Below are 18824 nucleotides of genomic sequence, written 5' to 3' on the forward strand. Positions count from 1 at the left end.
TAGGTGCAGAGGTGCTTTATTTGCAACTTTGTGGGTGATGAAATATAGGCTCACTTGTAAAATTACAAGTCCAGCCGTTTACTTTCTTTCTGGCATACTTTGTTGGTTTTTGTTTCCATTATAAATATTCTTACATTGTGTACAATGGGATTTCAATGAAAAAATGCAGTAACTCACACATATTTTTAGATTAATTTCCTCTCTATATATACATTTAACACTTGCAAAATGGACTTTCCTGTCTGTACTCAGGAATATTGTACTTTATCCACAAAATAGAGCAGAGTAATGCAGACTATCCCTTCAGTGTCCCCTTAATGGTCTTCTACTTTAATATATTGAAAAAACAAAGACAATGATTTATTCTATGTACAACATATTCAGCATATGAAATACTTTTGAAAGTATCAAGTTGTTTAACAGAAATTCTAAATGAGTACAAATGTTTCTAGGTGAGCCTGTTCTCACAGGAGCACCTGAGACAAAAAAACCTTAACCTTAGGCAGAGCACTAAGGCTTCACTGAAGCTTTCTTCACCTTGCAATTTATTTCATTGTTAATTACATGCCAATCCAAAACTGAGAAAGTTCTACTTTCTGATTAATCCTTAAAAAACCCACCAAAAGAAAACCTATCAGTTTTCTGCTTAATTTGGCTTTTTGTATGTAGTGCTAAAGTAAAAGAAACCATTGCAATACAGAAAGACAGAATACAGAATATCGTCAACATTGATAATATTTCATGATGTGGCAAGAAATCTGAATGTTTATTAATCTTCATGGTAATAAAAGTTGCAATATAGTTGCTCTTTTAGATATATATTTGTAAAACAGATGCCTATAACAATATTTCAGTCTCCAGAGTATTTCAGCAAAAACATTGGAACAAGATATTTCAACACATTTTAACAACTTTGGCTTTGGACTACATTTTGTGTGAACTTACAGTTTGCTTAAAGTTTATTGCACAATGTTACTAGAGGACAACCAGACAATTAGCACTTACAGTGCAATGGTTGGAGTTCAACTTGTTAGTTAAAAAAATAACCACAAAAGAGCCCTCTATTTGATCAACACCTAGTGTGGATATCTGAAGCTGGAATTCAGAGCTAAGCTATCAGAAAAAAAGGCAGATGGAGATTTAAGGGCTGGAACCTACAAAAAACCTGAATGAAGGGATAACTTTGGCTCAGTTTTAAAGGTCTTTGCTAACAAGCTCTCTAAATATGTTTCATCAGCTGTGAAACAAAAGAAAGAGATTCACCCCAAAATAACTGCTGCAGCGGAATAGTGATTGAAGCAGTGATGTCACAAATCAGCAAGTAGAACCACAGAGGTAAATGTCCAAAAAAAAGATTGTTGCGTGATGGATGATCTCCATCTGATAGAAAAGTGGTGGTTCAAGAAGTGCCTTGAAGTATACAGAACTAGATGATTTAATAAATGCATACAATGTACATACAGCCATACATGCTAATATATATTTATAAACATATTGTTGTAGCTTTATTGTATGACACATGGTAAAGCTTGACACACCAACATCCTCAGGGTCACCCTACACTTTGCTTCAGGTTTCTTATTACTGCTGGAAAATTTTGAGAGATTTCCAGAGGACATTTTTTTTTATTTTTTGCCATTTTCCTGGCAGCTCTTTCTGTGTTATTATCTGTGAACAGCTGGAATTCCAGTTTACTCATTCCAGCGATACCTCTAGAAGTAGATTTGTAACAGCATATTGTCCTTGCACAACACATTTCTCAGAAAGGCCAGCTGCAAATGTTAGTTTTGGAAGTAACTTTGATTTTGTACTGCCACATGTCTTCAGGTCAGTGAAGATATGCCTGACTTATGTGGCTACATCAGATCAGTTTGAGGTCATCCATTCCTATTGGACTTTCCGCTGAGTACTTATGGATGTCTCTAATACATTATTTAAATTGTAGTGTCTACAAACTCCAGCATGTCCAGGGCCATATAATATCTCTAGATTTATCCTATCTGGTGTGAAAGCTTTTGCCACATTTGATGGCTACTATGCTTCTTCTCTCTCTTATACAAGGACAACCTCCCATTGCATGCCTTTGTCCTACACAAGGGAAATAAGTCCAGGATTAACTTTTTAAATTTCATTTTTCAAGGGTCTTTCTGTGTCACGCTTTAAAAAATGACAAAATATGCATTCCAGCATTTCCCCCATTGTTTTCACTGAACAGCAGCTAAATTTTCCTCCTTTGAAATACTGTTTCTTCATCAACAGCTATTGCTATGCTGGTTCAATAGCAGCCAGCTTTAGTTCATAGTATCCTCTTTCTGAATTTTATACTACTTCTTTGTTTGTTTCAATTTCTTACATTAAGTTTCTTATATTTTCTTACATTATTTTTCTTCCATCATTTGGATGGTTACTTCTATTGCCTTGTCCTCCTCTGCTGCAATTAAAACACCCAACACTTACTGTACATATCAGATGAATACACCTGGCAGCAGTCACTTCAAAGAAACTGCATTGCCAATGAAGCCAGAGCAGCTGAATCTACCAATGTAAATAGAAACAGAGCGTATGTATATACCACAAAACAAAAACAAACCCTCAATCACAATCCTTTCATGTATTCAGAATAGCAATATGTTTGAATAAAAAAGACCATTAGCGTTCCATCACTAATGTTGTCAAAGCCTTTCACAGGAAACAAGCCTAAAAGAGTTTCTGTGCAGCAACCATACCAGTTGAGCTGGAAAAATAATTATTGGAAGCTGCTGATCTTGAAATTGCAAGCAAGGGAACAGGAAGCGGCAGAATGATTGATTTTCTTTATTAATAGTATCAGAGATATTGTTTTAATGCATCTTATCTTTATCCTAACCTTGGGATGTAGTTCAGTATTCACAAAGAGTATTCAGTGTAACTGTATCATAAAATGTCTATTATATTAGTGACATGTAAGGTCAAGTACTAAAGATGCATAGTATAATAATATAGCCAATATATCAGAAGACAAGTTAATGTATGCCTTTTATTTTTGTCTACACTATTTCATAAAACCAATTTTCATTTTCATGCATATGATGAATTTCCTGTTCTAAAAGCATTCTGACAACATTTAGGAGCATCTCTTCTTGTTTTCTGTGAATTAGGGAAAAAAATTGATTGCTTTATTTAAAAATATAATTCTTTACTGCAATTCATAAGCTATGCTAAACTATTTACTTATTTAAACTGTATTCTGACCAAATAAGATGCTATGTATGTTTTCCTCAAGAAATGAGGGTTTATTGCAAATTATTTTTTCAAAACTTCTAATAAATGACTACTGTTTACCACTGTAATACTCTGCAGAGAATCTGTCTTAGCAGAACAGAGTGACTCAGTCTTCAATACATCTCAGCTTTGTGCATGTTGCTCTGAAAACAACAGTAAGACAATTTCATGCCTCTTTCTGCATCTCAGAACAGGAATGCCATGTCTGTACCATAGACACTGGTGCCATGGATAAGAACTGGTGCTGCAGAGTTTTCCCCTGGGCAGATTTGTGGCAGGCACTGGCCTTCTGTTCCTCTGAAACACAGTTTTATCCAACTTCACCTACGTGTTCCAATGAATTTTAAATTAAGAAAAAGCTTGCCACAAGAGTTAAACAAGAGTTTATTTTGCCCAACAGTGAAAGACACACAGACATAACTTCTCTAATAACTATGGGAAGATGGCAAGATCAAGGACTCAGTAAGGTACAAGTGTAAAACGGAACTCTCAGTTTGAGGTACCTGAGGCAACTATCTGCCTTTTACTTAAGATGTCCTCCTTGTGGAATGGAGAGAGTGTGAGTGACCTATCAGAGTCATTCTGAAGAACAGGATTAAGGAGATCCTGTGGGTCAAGAGGAATTATATGTATCTGGGAAACTACAGACAGATCAAAGAGTCTTCAAAAGAATTAACATACTCTACTCAGTGATGCCACAGAAGTCAAACCCTGACTAAGTGTAGAAAAAAAATTTTAATAACTTAAATGAAAAAGTTTATACCATTAACTTCTTAGTATAAATGCAATCATTTTCTACTATTACTATAGAATTGATTTATACTGGGGATATACTAATGCTTTCCTCCCCTCCTCCATTTCTCTTTTAATTTATTATCTGTATCATCAAAATAAATAAAGACACTGTGTTCATCCACTGTAGAGCAGGGAAAATTCATAAACTTTTGTTTTTCAGTGGTTCTTAGAGACTTTTTTAAACACAAATGGTGAGAACAACAGGATTTAAGATCTCTCTTAAATCTCTACTCTACCCTTTGAATCAGTACTGTAGGAATGGGGCCAATTTCTAGCGTAAGATTCTTAAGGAACATAAATATTTCACAACACCAAACTATTAGCCAGGTATGTCATACTGCTATCTATCTCCTCACTTCTTGTTAAGGATAAAATCAAAATTAAAACCACTTTCTAAAATACACTGAAAATCCAAAAGGCTGCTATTATTATTACTAGTTAATATTACTAGTTCACTATTCTTGGTAAGTTTTATAAAATTAATTTCTGTCTCTCTCTTATTTTTCAACCCCCCCCCCCCAAAAACACTTCTTTTCCTAAAATTCTGCAATATTATGGAAGAAATTCTTACACAGGATTCTAATCAATCAACTTCTTGGAAAGAGATGCCAGTCTGTTCACAACAAAATATGTATAACTAAGAAATGTTTAACTTAAATCACTGCAATTCCACCAACAGAACTGTCTGAAGACCAGACTGAGCTCTTGACCTTTTTCTATCCACATTCTAAGCAAATAAAACATTATGTAAACAAATTAGGGGAAAAGAAACACAGTCCCCCACTACTACATCCATGTGAACGAACATGTGAACTTACAGAATGCATAGCCAAAGACTGGTAAAATTTCAAAGATATTTGTTTTGTTCTGTTTTGCATGGATTTGGCTTCTACCCATTGAACTGACACTACTTCTGCAGGACAAAAATGAATCCAGTTGAACAACATTCAACTTCCTAGAGTATAAATATCTGAGTAGCAACTCTTAGATATTCGACTTATTTATTTTTCAACAAGAACATAAAGGCTTAAAACTCCTTGCTGCTATAAAGAATAAATGTGACACCAAAAGACTATTTGATACTTTGGCTCTAACTTATTGCTAAGTCATTTGGGGTGCAACACTGAGGTGGTGAGAAATTTCACTTTTATCACAGAAATTCTGAACAACCTTTCTATGTTCTGAAATTATTACAAAGGCTATCTAGTTCTAAATCTCTCATTACAGAGCAGCGGGAAAGGACTTGGTTCCCAGACCTAAGTTCCTTTCACATGTGTCCATGTGGAAGTGCATCTGAAGAGTTTTTACTTTGGCCGATACATCAGACTTCCAGCTTCACACAGCCAGAATGATCGTATGGAAAATTAAACCTTTTTTCTACCCATTAAAAACTCACAGATACAGAGGCCTGGGGGCAAGGCCCTGCACAGCACCCAGGAGCATAGACATTCTAGTCATTTTGGCAGCAAAGACTAGATATCTGAGACAGAAGAATGTCCTTAAATGCACTTTCCAGTGTGAATCTGTTCTACATGGATAAGTGGAATTTATGATCCCTACACATGTGGAATGTCTGCAAAATTCTTTAAGATCAACAACGTGCTGATGCAGGATCTAAGCAGAGAATTAGTGGAAGTGTGAGGAAGCTAAACCATTTTGGAAAAAAAAAAAATGGAATGCTGATGGTCTCTGGTTGTATCCTTTTGCATTTATTTTGCATGTACTTGTGTGCCTCTAAGAGAGGGAAGCAATATTGCTTGAATGTTTCCTCACTGACAAAGGATACAGTGCCAAGCTGAATAAACATCCACCCTCTAGCAGGGACACTCTAAAAACAGTTTACCTGGAATAATTGAAATTATAATTGCTACTTCAAATAATTATAATAAAAATAATGGTCCTCAGAAGCAACTGGCACTAAACATACTTTGCTATGTTTAGTTGCACATCAGTCACGCATAGCCCTAGTTGTCAATTATTAGGGCTATGATAGTAACTCTAAAAGGTAACAACTGTTAGGATGTTCTTACTGCTCTGGATAGCCTGTAAAATATAATCAGGTATTTTCTTTGACCTTATGGCTCTGAAATATATACAGATAAATATAAATAAAAATAAAGGATAAGACAAACCTGCCTTGTCCTTCCTATTAGCCTCATTTTCAGCCACAGAAGGTAAATCACATATATTACAGAGCTCCAAAACACATTGAAAAAACTTCTTAGTCATATAATTTCCATCTATGTTTAACAGAGTCAGTCTAAAGCCCAAGCTATAGAGACAATCATCAAACAGGAAGCATGTACATGGAAAACATTAGAAAGGGTGAATAGCTGAGCAACTTGCTCCAGAGGAGGAAAACAAATGATAGAGTAACACAAGTCTCAGTGTTGAGAATGCCTTTGTTCATTTTTATGTATAAGGTGATCTGGAACAGCTACAGTGTGACAAGGTGATAAAACAAATGAGCAAGTACAAGTTCTGAAGCGGGGGAGTACCCCCAGAAGAAAAGAAGACAAACACAAAGAAAACCCCCCAAGACCTTGAACCCTGAACAGGGAGAAAGATATCTCTAACAAGCTAGTGATTAGGGAAATTGCTGTATGAACATTAACACCCACTGCAGTTTAGTAGTTAAAGATGGATGTCAAAGAGAAGAAGAAAGCAAAGCTATACTGCAGCATGTACCTTTTATTCTGATCACAGAACCTTTTATTTCCTTTTTATCTAAGTTCAGCACTACCTTATATTTTTCTTCCCCTTTTATCTACACACTGTCTTCCTCAATATCTGAAACTGTCAATGTGTTCTTCAAACATTTTATTCATTTTAAAAGAAATAAAAACTTTTGTACTACAACTTGTAAAAAAATAGTAAGTAAGCCTCCTAAGTTAAAATATCTCTACCATTTATTCTTGAATATAGTTAAGAATATGTTTATGTACTTCTAATTTCTTGGTTGTCATACAGTGATTCATGCAACAGTATTTATTCCATGTACTGTCTTACACCTCAGCAATGTCTATATTTGTGGACTGTTAACTGCAGAAGCCATTCTCAGAACCCAGCCTTTTCCTGTCCAATCTTAATGACAACTGGGAAATCTATGTGGTTTTATTAATTACATTAAATACAATATATTAATAAACATCATTTATGTTATGTAATAAAATATTATATATTACTATATACTATACAATAAAATATTTACAATATAATATTGTACGGTACAACATATTGTATAATATAATATAAAATTGTAGAATATAACTAATAAAATATAATAATATAATTAATTTTATTGTTGAGGTGCTATTAGTGAATCTTCTACCACTTGCAGTTAATTCACATTGAGCTACATTTCTTAACCAGTTGGTTATTTCTTGAATGCAATGATCTTTTATATATTCTCTTTCAAGATTCATTGAAGAGCTTTTCTGTTCCAAATAAGTGCCAGAAAATGAAATTCCATCCTTCTTTGGAAAGAGAAAACATGAAATGTGTGCTACATTGCTGCCACTCATTATTTTCTTTAATGTTTTAAAGAAACCTTGCCCCTGAGAATTAATTGCATTTTCATTAAGAAACATGCACAACTCACCATTATCCCTGTTAGCCATTAGCTGTCATTATCAGAAATAAAGACTAATGCTAGTTACAGCATCTTTAAAACAGTGGAATACTTCCACAGCCAAATTAGCTGATTAGGAAAGTAATTTTAACTTGAAAGACAGCCTTTTGTTGTATGGAATGGATGATACAAGTTTGATCATATTCTCATGTTGATTAGTTGCTCTCCATTCACATTTATTTGCAGTGGCATCATAAATATCTCACTTGAAGATGTGACAGTTTATCTTAGGGAAGAAAAGAGACGGACTTAGGCATGGTCCTAGTAGACTTGGATTCTAAACTCTAAAACTGTGTCTTGGTCATTTACATATTTCTATTTTAAAGAAATAAAATCTTCAAAAACCCACTGTAACTACAGTAAACACAAAGAATGAAGTCTAGTCTGCAGACTATCTGAAAAAAAAACAAAAACAAAAAAAGATACAGGAGAATGAGCTTCTCCATTAATAAAAATCATGGACTGCTAATTCAAAGACCAAACTCCTTATTACATTGATGGAACAGGGAGGGGGAAAAGAAGAAGGAGCAAGGCAGAAGTTTCCGAATGCACAAATACACATTTCACTTTCAAAATATAAAGGGCTTCATCACATATACATGTACCAAAGACTGAGTAAAGGAATCTGTCACGCCCCTTTGCCTCCTATCAAATGTAGTTAGAATGACCACAGCTGTGACACTTTCCCTAGTAGTTGCCATATGGCTTCTGCTAGCCCAAACAACTGAAGGAAAATAAGACTCCTGGATGGCTTATACAGCTTTAATACCATGAACAGACACCTAAACACTGTTTTCTTCAGTTCACACATCTCTCTTAAGAGATGTTAGACTAACAGGCTAGATTTTTCTTATTTTCATACATTTAGTAACAGTTCTCTTTAGATAAAAGAAACAGTAGACACAAAAAAGTAAAAAGCAATAAAGCAAGAGTTATCAGTCCTTTACATGGGATTAGCCCAGAAGGCCCTTGAACAGAAGTCTGAGCAACAAAAGGGGAGCAGCAATGGGGAAAAGGGCAGAAGGCAGTGTCAGTTTTAGCTCTCTTTACTCACCCTTTAAGGAATTTCAAAGAACAATGCAGTGTTAAAGTAAACCAGCAGTGTAGGCATGAAACAGCATTGATGTAAAATTTATAGCACAAGTCTAACACCTTTGGAAACAAATCAGCTGTAAGGCAAACAAACTCTGAAGCCTAGGGTACAATCTAATAAAGAATATTAAAAAAAAAGTCCAGTAGTATATATTTTTTAAGCTTCCAACTTAAGTCCAACTAGACTTCTGAGTTGTTACTTAACATGTATCAAAAGTTTGTTTTTAAATGAACAGTTACATACTTTATTTCTTGAGTTCCAATTTCAACTATTAGACTGGATAAAATATTTTATCTTGTTTGAATTAAAGGGAAAAAAAACAAAAACCAAACCCCCCAACCCCCCCAAAAAAGCATTTACATTTAAGATCAAGTGCACTTCCCTCAGCTCTTCCCATATTGACTCTATCCAGGAAAATGATCTAGTATTCAGTTACACTACAAAAAAATTGTTGGATTTTTCAAGAGAGTCTTTGAGACTTTGAGAGTCAAGAGACTTTTAACTACAAGTCTACAATACTCTCTGCAATTGTGTCTAAAACATTTAGAGGTATCTTAACCTGCAAGCGGCTTTTGAGAGGAGAAACATACTAAAAATCTGAAGAAGCCATTTCAGTCAATATCAATATAAATAAAAATATATTAACCTTGAAGTACTATAAAGAACTCTTTAGTTTCTAAACATTTTCAGATAGGGATAATATTTTGCTTTCTTTCAGAGGAAAGATTTCTGAAAGAACAGACCCATGAAGTTGTATCATAGTCTAAATTAAGCCCTTTGCTCAAGCTTTCACCCTCTTTGAAGCTTTGCAGCTGTTTCAGAGGAGCTCATTCTGCTCTTTCCTACGTACACACCATTATTGTGCCAAGATACTTTCCTTAAGAAAGGTTTTGTCAAAATGCAGTGGGTTCTGTGAACATCTGTAGTGGAATATCTCCAAATAATAAAGTAAATTATCACAACTCTTAAAGTGAAGCTGAATTATACAGTTTTTAAACATAATTTTCATTGTAGCCAAAAACTTTCTCATCTGCACAACAATGTAAGCCTGCCAAATGCTACCTAAGAACTTTTGGCACGAGGAATTTCCATTGGAAATCACCTCACTAAGGTGTTGCAATATGTCTGGATGAGTATACTCTTCTCTAAACACATTTATGGCCCTTTCAGATCGTAACTCCAACCTGTTACTGTTGTTCTTTAAAGACGTCCTAAAAAGAGCAGTATGTTCCACGTTCATCACTGTCTTGTGAGAAGAGAAAAAGCTTAAGAGGCAACAGATTCTAGACAACATACTTGCTCAAGGAACAGCATTGGTCACAGATGTCATTTTTGTTTCAGATAATACCACACAATATTTATAACTTAATTAGACTAAACTATAATGATTACAGATCCCATCTGCTTTTTCGAAACCACACCGAATAATTAGAATTTCTTTAAAATCAGATTTCTGTCATCTCAACTACCTATACTTTGAGAATTAAAAGACTACTAAGAATTGTTTTAATCAAGGACTGCTTAAAGAATGCAGGAGTTTCATAGTTTGAGAGATTAAACTACAGACAGTTGAAGCAAAGGACAAAAAGTAATGCACATTATTCTAGAACTACAAAGAGTAGTTAGAATTAGAAACTCTTGGAGAAGAATAATTAAGAGTGACTTTGCAGTAGTTTACTGCTTATTTAGGAGTTCATTTCTTCATTCCTTGTAGATTAAAGAGATTAACATTGTTTCCTTTTTTAAAAAACCAAACATGTTTACTTTCCAAGTAATCATTCTTTCAATCAATACTTAGAGCAGCAGCTTTTTCCTCAAGGAACACAAAACAAACAAAACTTTAATTATTTCATACATTCCCTTAAACAATCTTCTGAGGTCTTTTTTTTAGGTAACGAGTAATCATTTGCATTGGAATTCAGACAGTGTAACTAAATACTTTATCTTCCATTTCTGTTTGGAAATAAATGGTAGCTACTAAGAATCATTTTTTCCTTAAAGAAAATCTCACTGTTATAGAGAGAACATTTCCTAATTTAGAATTATTTGTTTCTGTTAATTGTCAGTCCTACAAATCCTACCAACAACTGTTGGTTTTGTGTCATTTATATATATATAAAAATATATATATATATATATATTTCTGTGCCAGTATATATATATATATATATATATATATAGTTTGATTTAAGGCATAACTTTCTTTTACTTTCAAATACTAACAGAAATAAAAGTATCAACAGATGGTATATCTGTAGCTGTGTTTATCACAACTTAGAGTTTTGACCATTGAATCATAGAATAATCAGGGTTTGAAAAGACATCCAAGATCAAAAAGTCAGCTCTGACCATACCACTATTCCCACTAAACCATATCATGGAGCGCTGTGTCTATATTTTACCAGTGCCTCAGGTGATGTTTGAAAGAGCTTCTGTCATTTATGATATGAGGCTTCTTTATATTAAAGATATAACTTTTTTACTAGAGAATCCAGAATATTTTATAGAAGAATTTATTATAAGGGTTAATCTTTTATAAGAGTGATCTTAAGTATGATCACTCCCTAGTCACTATTTGGATAGTTTGAATGAAAAATAATAGAGTCACTTAAAGGTATAGCTGTTTTCCAATTCCAGTATTGGTTTGGGGGTAGGGTAAGGAATAATGTGAATGTTTTTATACAAACTGTATTAACAATTGTCCCTATGACTTAATTCTGCAAGCTCTGCTCTGAGCACCCTGCTCTTCCCAAGGTTTCTACAGTCCCACTACTCTTGTATTTAATAAAATTTATGTCCTCCATATTCCTAGATTTGAACAATTAAAAAAAAAAAAAAAGAAAAAAGCAATTATATGCTTGCTTTTGCTCTCTTTTATTATGTCAACTTTTTAAACTATGAAATCCAGAGAACAATAGTAATCCACTCTCTTTTGGAGACAGCACAACCAGGGATGCCCTAGATGATTACTATAAGTTAAACTACATATGTTCAAAGGTTATGGAAATTCTTCAAGGGAATCAATCTGGTTTTTCCCCTCAGAGTTTAGGCATAAAGTGAATTTGAAAAACTCAGTGCTGAGAGTACAAATTCAAATTGGGAATGAATAGTTATCTCCTTTTAGCAGTGGTTTAGTTTTTCCCAACTTGCCAGGAAGCAGAAATAAAAATAAAGTTTTCCCATAGTAATAAATTGGTTCTCACATCATCAGTAATAAAAAGTAGAAATGTGGAAAAAAAAAATATTTGCTCAGCAGTGCTACCTGAAGTAAATGTGGCTTCCATCTCCTTATGCTTCTTGTTAACTTTAATTTTGTTTTTCACGCATATCCATCATTGTGTTATTAGCTATTCATCACTGCAGTGAAGCCCTGTTGTTTTGACTCGACTTTGGAGGTAAACATCAGGAGTTTGGTGATACTCATGAAACATGAATATATAAAGTTCCTGGGCATGCTGATACTTCAAAAAATAAATAGCCATCCCATACCAGAAATCTAGGTTCTGTCCTTTCCTTTAAAAAAAAAAACAAACCCAAACCACAGTTTTACAAATTCCTGATGCTTTTGTACAATAGTATCTGCAAGACTGATTTGTCACCTGTGTGGGCTGAACATGATAAATTACTTGCTTGCTAAAATTCAAGACTACTGACAAGGAATTTGGCCTAAGGACATTGTTTATTTCCTACAGAAGCTTCAGAAGATCTTTGTATGTGCTTTGTCAATCAAATATGGGCCAGGAAATCACTGTGCTGAATTTTAATGAAGAGACCAACCCTTTGCAAGGAACGTGTGCACCATCCCCAAATTACCTATCCACTGAGTGAGTTGAATTTGAGCTCCTCAATAGCACACATAACTCTTGTCATTTAAGGCCCTTTTTTGTGAAAAAACTCATCCCCTTTTTTGTGAAAAATTCTCTTTTATATCAATGGCAATATCTCTGAGAAAGACCAAGACAAGATCTTCAGGTAATAGTTAAACATATCTATGATTTTTGTTGCAGTATTTGCTAGCCAATAGTAAATGTGACAAAGATTTTTACACCTATCTGGACTGTGCTCCTGATGAATCTGAACATAGATTAGCAGCACAAAAACCTTGGAATAATACTGTCATAGCAAACTAGTCTTGTGCATTTGAAACAGATATTAAATATGAATATTAATAATAAAGAAAAACTACACCACAGTCCACAGGAAAGTAGAAAATATATAAAAGGTGGCCTCCAAAGCATCCTGCAAAGCATCTCAAGATACCAGATTTTAGAGTACATGAAGGACAGCAGGGTAGAGATAACCCCTACTGCTAAAGCCCCTAATATTGTAAATGTCTTCATAATAAAAATAAGTCCATTTTAGGCAACTGAAGGAGTGTTGATTGAGCTTCAATTAGGTATATTATTTTTTTTATTTTAATAGCTTTGAAAGACTTTTTCAAAGCTATAATGGCCATGCATCTCACATAATTAGATTTCTCCTAATCACCTGGCTATGACTTTATTATTGATGGTGTAAACATTAAAAAATCAGTAGAAAAGATAAAATTGTAAAGAACATGAAGTAGTATGAAAAAAAAGCATAATGGAAAAACATGATTTGCTACAATAATTGGTTTTAAACAAGAATGAGGCTGTGAGCTAAGCCAGTTTATCACCTGTTTTTTGCAACATACATAGAAAGATGTTATAGAAGAAAACAGATCTATTGGCAAAATTACAAGTACAGATAAAAATTAAAAGAACAGATCTCACCACTTGAATGCAGGAAAAGTAATACACATTCACACATGGACACCCTTTCTAAAAAGAGGAAGAGGGGAAAACCCAACTGCAAAGTTTTAACCATGGTGTGTGTATATGCCTAGCCAGAAAGAATAGTGCTTAAGCTGTCACTTAATCTACATTACTTGGGCCATCTGGAAAGGAGGTCATTCTGGTCAGTATGGTGCAGGAAAGAGCAAAGATAAAAGGTTACACTGCTGTCTTTATGGGGAGACAAACACTCTACAGACAGGACAAAGTCTTTATTATGATGCATGACAGAAGAAGATTCTGTTAGAATAAAAGAAGTCAATGGCCACGGTGATGTGCCTTAGCTGGGATAGCTCTTTAATACACTACAGTGGAGCCTGATGGTATTATGAATCTCATGCCTCAGGAACACTTACATTAATAGTGTGAAATGTCAAATAGCTATCTGCCAGGTGTGAACCATTAGGTGTCTGCGATTTGGTGCACTCTGATACATCTATTTGATGCAGGGTGCAAATGTAATCAACTTTGATTATGATGTGCTACTGCGGGCACTTTGGGAGAGGCTGATTTATTTTTAGATGACTGCATCTCTTGAACTGTTAGAGCTCTCTTGCTGAAAATCACTGTGTAACTACTACTGGAGGGCCATTGATACATAACCATCATGTGCTATTTCTACATAGGAGGCCTAAAACAGGCGCTATTGATGCGCTTCAGTTTTCCTGAGGGCTCCACTAGAATAGTTTTATCACCATACAGGATGGATAATTTATTCATTTACATAATGCATCTGACCATTCAATGTATCTTCTAAAAAGGAAGGGAAATTAATCTAAGCAGCTCTGGACCAAGCAAATTCCTTCAAAGATCCACAGGTAACAGTTTTACTAGCAATTTTCTTGGCTTTATTTTGAAAGGACCTTGCAGCACTTTTAATAAAAACTTCTTATCTGCTTAGGGGATTACATAAGAAACCTTGCTGCTCAGTAACTAGCCCATTAAAACTCTCACTAACAGACTCCACACCAAGCTGTGAATGAAGACTGCTTAAGGTGTTGCAGAGAGTGCTGAAATTACCCTCTGCTAGCTACCACAGTGCCCCCATGCAGCAACCTGTGAACTGAATCTCAGGAGAAAATGGCAAGGAGACAGTTTTGAAATCACTATCAGACACCAATCATTCAGCTTGGGTATAAACTGCCTGTGGCCATAATCTCATCCCACACCCTCAGCTTTCAGGGCAGGCCTTTTCTTAGAGAAAAAGGATTTGGAAGCCCATCATTATTTTTCCTTTAAGCCTTCTCCTTCTGCCATGCAGCAGAAGCACAACAGGTGTGTGTACCATTATGTAGGGAGGCAAAGATACCTGCTCTGCAAACTGAATGTTACTGTGCAAAACACTCATAGATCTCTAGGAATCAGTTCATTGAAACAATCTGAGGCTTACTTTCCATTTTGATCGATTCTTCTATAGCTCACACTTCAGACCAAGACACAGCATTAAGACCAAGACACTATATTAAAACTAAATAAAAGCTCATGAGATTTATAACTCCTGAACCAATCAGGGAATCCATGATTTCTGCTAAGCCAAGGATGATCATGATGCATGCCCATCTTATCTGAAGAGCTTTAAAACTAATAAAGGAATTTTCATCAAGAGAAACCCAAACCCATCTTTCTCTGGAAGGCAACGAAGTAACAGGTTTCAGCAGAATTTTGTACTTCTGTAAAATATTCAATCCTTCCAGTTTACTCTTGCTGAACACTGAGATACATTTGGGAAATGACACTGCAAATTCTTGTCAGGTGGAAGAAAACAGCCTTTCTGATGCCTTTCACAGAATAAACACCACTGTGTTTGGTAGAACATGATGTTAGGAAAATTTGGTCACCAAAAGCCAAATCTAGCATGATACTAAAAAAATTGTAAAAAATTACATTAGTTCCATGCAGAAGACTCCTGAATTTTTTATCTTTTCTTTATTGTTTGGGTTCCTTCTACTGTTTGCAATTATCAACTTGTCTTTGCTATTCTCACTTTGAGACCATCCATGGCTTTGTCCAAGGACTGTGATGAAACAGCAAGCTAAATGTGTAAGCTTCAAGACCTCCCAGAAGACATTCCCAGATATGGGAACAAGAAACTGATCTAGTCAAACCTCCGTATCAGAAGATATCCAGGAAAAATTTCATATGCTTACTGATATAAATTTCTCAGCAACAGTTTTCCTTTCCCTTTGAGGAGCATGCTTCTGGGGTCTTCTTCCCTTTAAATAATACTTTTAGAGACTGCTGTTTAACAACAATTTTCCTATTTCTGAACTTTCTTGTCCTTTTTGCATTTAGCTCACCCCTCAAGAGGATTTCCCTACATTTCAAGGAAAAAAAAAATGGTAACAGCTTTTTTAATAGGTTTAAGATTTTTAGTCTGGTTATATTTTTAAATCTCACAATTTTTAACCAATTAAATAGCCTCAGGTAGTTATTAGAGACTCAGTTATTCTTATTTTGGTTCAGTTATTAATTCCTTCTATATCCAGTTTATGGACAGGGTCTTTTGATTGATTATAAATTGTCTGCTATTCTTTTTCAGGTCAGCTCATATTTTAGTTGCAGTTACTGCAGCGTTTCAGATATAGGAAGTAGATTAGTATTAAGAAAAATGTAACTATTTAAACATTTCATCTTCCCCCTTACAATTTGATGATTTGTACACCAACAAAAAAGACTGACCTTTGCACTGTGTAAAGGGAAATGAGTATCCCAGTCAACCTCAGTCTAAGGAAGCAGCCTAATAGGACAGCTGGCACTTCCTGAATCAAATAACATCTAGCTGACAGCATCCTCCTACAGCTCAGTGTTCAAAGCTGTTACTCGTTTTAATAGTTTCAAAATTTTGAATGATCCAAGTTTTCAACCTAATCCTGATTCCCAATGTGTTGCAGAGATTTAAGAAAAGACAGAATTTTTTTTAAGACCTCACCATTCACTTTCTCCCAGTGAAGCATTGTGCTTTTCTTGGAAAGCTGTAACTACAAAAAAAAAATCACATTTTTCTGCTTTGACAGCCAAAAACAGCAGCTTCCTCAGAAAAACAAAAAGCACATTTGCAGACCTGCATTAACCACTGATGCAGCTGGCTGCCTTGAACTTTGTTTCCTTGCTAGCCCAACTCCATAGGGCTTGTTCAAAAGAGAAAGGATGCCTCAGACAATTTAACAATGAAAGTAGTTAAGGAGTTTAAATCCGAGGTGATACAAATGGTTTGTTGGTTGTATGACACTGAGTCGGTGTCTCACAGGCCAAGGAACTGAAGCAGGAGGTCATGGCAGCGGTGGGGAGAGGACAGGATGATTCTTACAGCTCCTTTAAACCCGAGTGGGAGGGAAAAGGTGAAAGATTAAATGCTACCATAGCTCTTTGTCCTCCTCAAGCTGTTTAAGTGTCACTTTTGGACAACTCTAAACTATGCCTTATTTTAACACTTTATGATGTTGTGGAACAGAGAGGCACCAAAAGAACTCAAACAAGTACCCTCAACTGCCTGTTTGTTTAAAGCTCAGCATGTCAACATATAGATTCAAAGGTATGAAAGCAATGTCTCAGACAATCCCCTCCTAAATAAGCAATAATATACACACAACGCTTTTTAGAGAATCCTACTAATCTGTGAATAATTTTTGCCATGTCATTTGGAAATAAGATCTTTCAAATCAAATTAATTAAGATCACCTGCTCTGAGTCTCACTTCCAGTTGTGAAGCACTAAGGGTTGCCCAGCAGTTCACGCATTGTAGATAAATCACACTCACAGCTGTCATTATTGATGTACCTTTCTCATCTCAACTAAGAACTAAAACTTTGTTAATTGTTTGGATATTTTTCTTGCTATTATTTGCAACCTGCATTTTTAAGACTAATCTACACTCAAGCTTAAGTACTTCCCTACTTCCTACTACATGGACAGTCACTGGAATCAGGTTAACAGCACTCTTTGGATATCAGTAAAGCCACAGTGCCTGGCAATGTGTCTCTGCACAGCTTTCTACTCCTAAGAAACAAAATGCTTTATTTAAAACACCACCAGCCACCCCCATTTTGGGATTCCAAGTGCATCATGCCAGAATTCAGTGATACCAGTTATCTAAAATCAACTGTACGTAGTCAGAAACTGCTACTAGTGGTGATCTCTCTGTATGCATAATTCCTAAATCAAGTATATACATTTTTCAAACAGAGTAAGGCACAATTTACTGCCAATAAATGAGTCAGAATCTGGAGTTGAGAAAGTCCAAATAAGCTTCTCTGAAAGATGCTAATTTACATTCTGCAGGATACTGAGAAACTGTCAAAAAAGAAGCCACTGGAACATTAACATTTTTTTGCACACCGACAAATATACACTGTTCCCCATATCCAATATTAAGGGCAATGTTAAAGCCCCAATATTGAAATAAAAAGGGACAAGCAGGAAGGACCCTGCTTGCTTTCAGCCTTAGGCAGAAACCAAATAATCACATTTTAAATCTGTGAGCTCAGCCCTTACTGACCCCTGACATATACTGTAGCCACAGCAGCTGCAAGGTTGAAAATTTAGGACAAAACCTTAGTAATCTTTGAAAATCTGGACTACAGAAATTCACAGTAACACCTGCATGCCTCAGTTTACATCAGCTGGCTACAAGTGGGAGCCAACTCAATTTGATTAGAAGATCAAAAATGACAGCTCCTACTTGGAAGTGATTATGTAAGTGAGCTGACAAGGCAATGTGTGGGGAAAAGACAGCGTTATGATCTCCATTTTACGAATGATGGACAAAGCCAGTAGGAGATTTTAAAAAATACAAGCAACTGTCAGGCATATAGAAAGTATGTGGATGAGTTGGCTCCAAATTCAGAGGAATAGAGACAAAAAATTGTTTTGCGTTTCAAGGTGCAATCTTTGGAAAGTTGGTTATTCAGGGTAGAAGAGTTGGACACGGTGAGAAAATACTGTATGGTTTTCATTCAAACCAGTGTGAAAAGAGATGACACTGAAGTTTGTTAATTTAGGAGAAATTTCCAAGAGTAGAGTCACAAAATTGGAAGAGGAAAATATCCCACGAAGTGTGACCCAGTTCCTAAGATGTAGAATTTCTTCAGTAAAACACCTTCAATCAGGTACAAAATGAATCTGAACTCAGGCTTTTGACCTCACAGGTGAGTCATAGTGCTTACAGGATCACCTCATTGAATAACTGGAATTACTTTGGGTTCATGGTTCCTTTTTTATTTTTTTTCTTTTC

At 35.3% G+C, this 18824-nt stretch overlaps 1 protein-coding gene across 1 annotated transcript in view; it reads right to left on the reverse strand.

Annotated features, from left to right (window-relative positions):
* CNTNAP2 (contactin associated protein 2) overlaps nt 1-18824 on the reverse strand; it is a 1020050-nt gene that overhangs the window by 950903 nt on the left and 50323 nt on the right. The gene's annotated exons all lie outside the window — the stretch shown is intronic.

The sequence above is a fragment of the Parus major genome, chromosome 2 (assembly GCF_001522545.3).
Source record: "Parus major isolate Abel chromosome 2, Parus_major1.1, whole genome shotgun sequence".
Classification (NCBI taxonomy): Eukaryota; Metazoa; Chordata; class Aves; order Passeriformes; family Paridae; genus Parus; species Parus major.